A 7,894-nucleotide genomic window follows, 5' to 3' on the forward strand; every position below is an offset into this window, starting at 1 on the left:
GTATTTAGTCAGATGAAGCATCACTGAGATAAACTGGAGCCACTGCGTTCACTCTGAACCTCCGCCATCTTCTTTCTCCAGCCAGTGACTACGTTGCACTGACAACACTGAGCTGGCTTCTCACCACATAGAAAACACTGAATATAAAGAGAAGTAAAAACACAAGGAAGGAGATTCAGATGGATGAAACAAATGAAACGGAACTGTATTTACATTTCGTTGTACACAATGTAAACAACAAAAAAGTTATAAAATTATATTAAAATACCTGTTCCCGAAGTATAAAAAACAAAACCCAAAGTTCATCAAACTCATCAAATCATCAAAATATTAATCAGAATACTAGAAAATTCCAGGGAAATTTTGAGTGCCACGGGGGCTACTGCCGGGATGAGTTCATGATTTATTTCCAGTGTTCAAAAGTCACCCTGATCATATTCTGGTTTTCAGAAATGTCTTGATATAAAAGACTTTGATATAAACAATGTCACATCCCTCCATCATGTATTATGTTGGCAATATCTCATATTCTGTGTTGTTTTTTTAATCAAACAAGAGGCAACATGTCTTCAAACTGGCATTTAAAGGGTTAAAATCCTGAAAACTAATAAACATTTGGTAGGTTTGAGCAGAACTGAAGTGGTTTAAGAGATGTATGCAAAAAAAAAGCAGAAAAAAATATTGATATATGATGATTTTATAGCATTTTCTTTGTGTGTCCTTTTTTGGACGCGAGGAACCCCAGAGGGTACAAAATGTGTTACCAGTGTATAAAAGAGCTGTAACAGTAACTGACATTAGATTTTAAAAATATGTCAAAAAAGACGCTTTCTTGCAAAAATCCATACCATCAGCTGTAACACAGCCAAAATGATCAGCAAATCAAAAAAGAAAAGTGAAGAAAATCTCCAAAAAAGGACAGAGGGACCCCTGAGGGTTAATAAATCCCATGAACCGCTATTTAAATTACCACTATTATGTTTTTTTCGGTGCTAAATTTAACATTACTGGGGAGGAGAGCAACGCGACTAGAAGTGACAGCGAGAGAGGGGTAGTAGCTTCTCCTCTCCTCTGTCTCAGCGGAGACCGTCACAACTTCATTCACTCTTTTAACAAAAAAAAAAAAAAGCAACAAAGAAAGCAGTAAATGGACTTACATATTTAAGACCTAACTAAATGTAATTTAAGACCTAACATGCGGCTAATGTAAAGCTAGCAGAGCTTGGAGAGTTGGTTATCTGGTTGCTAGGCGCACGCATGGGGTCAGGAGCTGCCGTTGCCATGGCAATGTGAAAATCTGCCCAGAATTTGGCTTCTACATGGCTTCAAACAATTGCAAATCATGAGAAAACCGTTACTTCTTTTCAAAAACCGAAAACACTGTGACAGACACTGAAGCCAGAAATTTCTTACAGTCTCTATTTTATTCAGATATTCCTTAAAATGAGTGAGTAAGCTCAGTGCGAAGACAGAGTGAGATTCTTTTGAAAAAAAAAAGACGATTACATTAGGTGTCAATGAGAGTGAGACAGGTATTGCTGCCAGACTCGGCACCCCCATTTAAATTTTGTGCAGACCCTGCCTGTCAAAGTTACATTTTATGAATCCCAACAACTATGTCTACATTTTGAGAAAGAATTATTTGTCTCCTTTTTACGGTTTGGCCGTGAGCTTGAGTTAAAAATAAAAATAAAGGTTATATTTTACTGCTTCACGCACTCTAGCCAACTGACGCTGTCACTCTAACTTTGAAGAAAAAGTGATTTCCACTCCTCCTTTGAGTGCTCATAGTTTGAAAAATGTACATGTTATGTAAAAACAGTTGTTGTGTTTTTGAGAGAGCAGAAGTTTTCCTCCGTTTTATAGTTTGAATCACATTTCTACGTGCAGGTATGAGAGAGCTGTGTGACTCAGAAAAAAGGTGAAATTTTGTAGAAAAAAGGTGAAATTTTGTGGGTTTTTAAAGAAAATTCCAATGCCTTCCTAATGCATTATTTATTCCCAGTATTTTGGGAATAATTTGGGGAAAAATTGGAATTTTAACACCAAAAGTCATAGCACCTCTTTCGGGATCAAGACGCACGTTTTGATGTATATATTACCGGGGCTCCGCCCCGAGGCACTCCTCTCAGCTATTCTAGCTGTAGAGGAATGAACAGCTCTGATTTGTAAAGTTTGTCTCCTGATGATGTGATACAGCTTCAGCAGTTTGTTGTCACATTTTCTTGGATATTAATCTTTATTTTAAGAAGGGACACAATCTACAAACTAAATCTATTTTTGAAAAGCTGAGAAACAAAAACAGAAAATCAACAGCAGGAGTTACCATCATGAATAAATCTGAACGAAAGAAAACATAATAAATGTGATGATGAGTTTAGAGTGTAATAAACCTCAAACCATCATGAGAGAAAAACTAACATCCCTGAACATCACAGAGAAATCTCAGTGTGACACAGTTTGATATCAGAGGTTTTGGTGTCACCAGACTTTCCAATATTAAAATATGGGAAGAGTTTCTCAGTGAAAGTGTCTCTGTGAGTGTAGATGTGAGTCATGTCTTCAGGGTCGTAGAAGGACACCTCCTCCCTGTTATAGTCCAGCTGGACTCTGATCCTCTGGAGATTCTTCTTCATTTTGACAGTCTCACCATCACCATTGATGTATTTTCCATCAGCATGTGATAAACACCAAATTCCATATTGTGGTGAAGCAAATGCTTCCCCCTTTCTGTCAACTGACTCTTTAGTCAAACCCACAATCCAGACAGGATAGTCTCCCACCTCCACCTCCCAGCTGTGTTTCCCTGAGCTGAAGCCCTCAGAGCCCAGAACATTGGCATACTTAGTGAATCTCTCTGGATTGTCAGGGAGCTGCTGCTTTGTTTCTCCACGTCTCACACTGGTCAGATCATCAGACAGATGGAACCAGGGGTTTGCAGTGTTTGGGTCCAGAATGACAGGACTGAAGTGGACCTTCTCCTTCATCTTCTCCCAGACTCTGAAGGACAGGTTGCCCAGGTGTTTGGCCACATCTATCAGAGCTCCTGAGAGCAGCTGTGGATCTGACAGTGAGCACTGGGCTGTGGCTCTGGTCTGAGTGGGTTTATAACTGCTGAGGAACAGCACGTTGTGTTTCTGCAGGTCTTCTTCAACAGCAGAGATACTGTCTGACAGAGAGGAGATCTGCTCCTGAATCATCTTCATCTCTCTGCTGATAGTCTTCCCCTTCTGCTCCTCTTCCTCCCTCAGAGCTGCCAGTCTGGACTCCTCTTCCTCTTTCAGGAACTGGTGGAGCTTGTTGAACTCTGCTCTGATCTGCCTCTCTGTGGACAACAGCTGCTTCTTGGAGTGTTGAATCACTTCACTGTATGTTTTCTCCACTTCCTCGTATTTGTTCCTCTTGTCCTGTAGAGACTTTATGTCAGATTTCAGCAGCTCCTTCAGGTCACTGACTGCTTGTTCTACAGGAACCACCTTGTGACTCTGGTGGAGAGAAAACTCACAGACAGGACACACAGCTCTCTGCTCGTCTTCACAGAACCAACAACCTACTCCTGGATGTTTATCACACACCACTTCCTCCTCCTCCTTCTCCTTCTCTTTTTCTGTCTCAGGTGAACCATTGTTCTGCATTTTAGCAAAAGAGTCAGAGAGTTCTTTAAAAGAAAAGTTCATGGATGGATAATCCTTTGAGGATTTTCTTTTACAAATGGGACAGTTTTAGTTTTTAGCTTGTTCCCAGAGTTTATGCAGGCAGCTTGAACAAAAGCTGTGGTTGCAGCTCAGAGACAAAAAAAAGTCTTTGAACACACGTGGCAACTCAGGAAACTTTCAACAAGAGCAATCTTCTCAGCCATTTCCTCTGATTTTCAGATTTCTTTAAATTAGCTACAAGACTCACCAAAGTTCAGTCCCTTCGACTTTCTCTCTACAATCCACTGAGTCTGTGTTCTTCAGTAAAGATCCCAGCCTGTAATGTAACGTCTTGTCTCTGCTCCGATCAACTCTGCACATCTACTTTCGGTTTCATTTACTTGTTATGGGTGGAGAGATGATTGAAATTAAAGTGTTGTTTGTTTGTGTCTCCACCAGGTGGTGCTGTTCCTGTGTTACAGATCTAAAGAAATAGTCCACCAAAAAGCTTCGTTTTAACTATCAAATAATAAAAAGTTGAAAATAACTAAGAACATTTACTTAAACAAAGTTTCAGGTTTAATTGAGTATTTCTTTTCCATGCTACTTTATACTTCTGATTCACATTTCATAGAACAATATTGTACTTTCTATAAACTACATATATTCAACAACTATAGTTAGTTTGAAGTAAAAGATTTTTCATTAAACAAATATGATCTACTTCTGAAATATTATACACTGTCCAGTGCATAAAAGTTGTTTCTTATTAGTTTTAGTTTTCAATTTAGTCCATTAAGTCTAATTTTCTTGAAAAAAGGGAAACCATTTTACTGTACATTAAGAATATTTTAGTTTTTAATGCAATATCAAGTATTTTCTAAAACAGTTTCCTTTTTCACGAGTCTCAACTTGCATCATTCTGTCTTTGTTCAAGCTACAGATTCTGATTTGTTTTCAGCATTTTAAAGCCAGATAATGAAACACTTTTCTTTTTAAAATAAATAAGGCTTTTATGATGTAATTATATTCAGAAAAATGTTATCATGAGTTTTGGCAGTTTTGTATATGAAACTGCCATAAAGGATACAGAATAATTATATTTTTTACTGTCAAACTACAATAATAAAAGGCTGCCTAGAGATTTATGTGTATAGTAATCATTTACTATAACGTATATGTATTTATAATAAAACAGCACAAATGATCTGCTTTATGTGTCCTTTTACTTGTGGTACTTTAAGTAATTTTTCCTGACAGTACTTTTGTAATTTTAATGTAAGCTTTTGAATGCAGGACTTTTACTTGTAATACAAACTTTACTTGTACTTGTTACTTGCCTATAGGCTACTTGGTACTTTGACTTAAGTAACTTCACTTAACTGAATAATATATACCAATAGTCTTAAAAGTTACATTTGAAATGGAGCTAAAAAACTATAACTAAGTGACAGAATATTAAATCACAAAAAATGTATTAACCAATTCATCGTTTAAGTTACTTATCAAATAAAAATGCCAAACATTTGCAGCTTATTAAATTTGAGGCAGCTGATCCTTTAATCAGTTATATAATTCCAAGTTGGACATCTTTGGATTCTGTAAAAATTGGACTAAAGACATTTTAAGAGGCCACCTTGAACTCTGAGAAACTGTTAGTATTTGTCTTAATTTTCAAACATTTTATAGACTAAATAATGTGTTAATCAAAACAATAATAATAACAATAATAATATTAATAATAATAAAGATATCATAATCCTCAGCCACGTTTGTAGTACGTTTAATTTCTCTCTCTATGTGTGTTAAATAATCATTTATTTCCACTAAAATTGATGACTGAATACACAAGTTCCGATTGCTAGCATGATTAGCTTAGCTGTATACAATGTTGTGCTCCACACCTGTACGTAAACGTAGTGGAGTAAACATTGTGGCGTACGTCAACGGTTAATAACTAACCGCTCTGGCGACACGCAAGTCTGTAGACATGTGTGGGCATCTTTTGGTTATAATATAAATGTTTAAACCCATTTAGCTAGTGGGGGGAAGTGGATTTTGCTACAGCAGTGGTTTGAGAACCTGTTTGAATTCTGTCGGGATTTTGAATGGACTTCAGCTGTCGTTGTCTAGCTACAAACTCTTCAAAGCCACCTTTGAAGTCAACAGACGGTGAGTGTTTGACACAGAAAACTGTTTTCTGTGCAGTAATTCTTGTCCCCTGTTTATCCATGAACCCATGTTTCAGTCGCTCATTTGGAAAAAACGCTACGAGGGACATTAAAGGTTTTCCCTCTTTGAGAATCAAAACACTGGCTTCACCACAGCAAGTGGTGCACTGTGTTTTCAGAGCTTTTGGCTTGTCGGGAATAATCTGGTCAGGATTTGAGAAGTCCTAATTATGTAGTATATGTGATCTAGACTTTGTCCAAAATGGTCTGGATATATATATATATATATATATATATATATATATATATATATATATATATATATATATATATATATATATAAAGCAGTGAAATCTCATTTTGTTGTTGTCATGAATAATGCAGTTCTCACAAATTTGAAAGTTGATTTCAAATGTACCACCTTTCATGTTTCAACTAAAATGTCAGTAGGAATGTTTCTTTGAATGTCACTTTTTTCCTGCATTGAAAAAGTGCAGCAGCTACAATGACAACTTTATTAATGTTGAAATAAACCTAAACTACAGAAACAGAAAGGTATTATCTGACTTGATAAGTGACGTTAAAATTGTCAGTTAGAGGTAAAATTACACAGTTTGGATAGTGAGACATCCATCACTTCATTTCACCTTTTTTGGGGTAATGAAGCTGTTTAAACAAAGTTTCAAATGAAACTGAACCACTGTGATGTTATATTGTACTTCTATAGCATCCAGTAATAATGTTCATTGTTGACCCCGATGTAAAAGGTCAAATGTTAACTGAAGGTATTGATTCATATGCTTGATGGTGATAAACAAATATAACCCCCAACCCCTTCAAAATAAAAAAGAAATAGCAGCATGAACAGTACAAAGATGCTTAGTGTGTTTACAAGCCTTGAAAATCAGTATAATAAGATTCACATATTTAAAATGAGGGAGTACACAGTGTTACACAACTGCAGCTAACTAGCAGAGTAGCTGGCGTTTTCTTTGCATGACAGTCAACAAGACACTTGTTCTTTGGTGTTTTCCTTTTTATTTAGTTTCTCATTTTCTACTGAATGCTGGTAAACTCCACCTTTCTCTATTTTCTCAGCTTTTTAAGTGCATATAACTATTTTTTGTCTCCAGATGATATAATGAAGATGATTATGATGATCAGGATGATTATATTAATGACTGTGGCACTTAGGATGATTATGAGGATGTTGACCGGTGATGATGATGTGATGAAGATTATTTTGCATGCTTTTCTATGGGGCTCTGTGTTGTCAGTGCAGAATGGCTGCCTTTTGTACAGAGCTGAGAGAAACACATGAGAGCAGCACATGTTGACCATCAGCACCAAGAGTGACCGCTGCTTCACTGAGCCTGCATGTCACTAGAGGAACGGCACTGGAGTCCCACTGACAGGTTAGAAGCAGCTCAGAGAGTGAATGAGCTCCAGCAGGGGGCGCAGTCACACAGAGTAAAGACCAAACACACACAGATGGAGGGAGGATTGATGCTTCTAATGCAGCTGCACAATAAGTTCACTTTAGTGTCAAATCTAACAGACGGTCCAGTCAGAGACAACAGCAGTTTATCACTGTAGAATAAGAACCAGCTTCATGATGATTATTGATCAGGGCACCACAGTTATGACTCCAATGGTTCCAATATCACTGATGAATCATGATTGTGTGTGAAGCATCGAAGCTAAAATCATGACTGAACATGATTAATTGTGCAGCTCTACATATAAACTACAGTAAGTGTCCTCCTCCAGTCTGCTGAGGTCAGTGCGAGCTCTGCCGGCTTCCTGTCAGCTGCCGTATTTAGTCAGATGAAGCATCACTGAGATAAACTGGAGCCACTGCGTTCACTCTGAACCTCCGCCATCTTCTTTCTCCAGCCAGTGACTACGTTGCACTGACAACACTGAGCTGGCTTCTCACCACATAGAAAACACTGAATATAAAGAGAAGTAAAAACACAAGGAAGGAGATTCAGATGGATGAAACAAATGAAACAGAACTGTATTTACATTTCGTTGTACACAATGTAAACAACAAAAAAGTTATAAAATTATATTAAAATACCTGTT

General features: G+C 37.2%; 1 pseudogene; it reads right to left on the reverse strand.

Moving 5' to 3' along the window:
• Positions 1 to 312: 312 nt before the first annotated feature.
• On the reverse strand, positions 313 to 4,010 carry LOC111663081 (nuclear factor 7, brain-like; annotated as a pseudogene).
• Between the last annotated feature and the right edge of the window lie 3,884 nt (positions 4,011 to 7,894).

This window comes from Seriola lalandi, unplaced genomic scaffold (assembly GCF_002814215.2).
Source record: "Seriola lalandi dorsalis isolate HSWRI2012SDOR001 ecotype SW California unplaced genomic scaffold, Sedor1 jcf7180002054572, whole genome shotgun sequence".
NCBI lineage: Eukaryota > Metazoa > Chordata > Actinopteri > Carangiformes > Carangidae > Seriola > Seriola lalandi.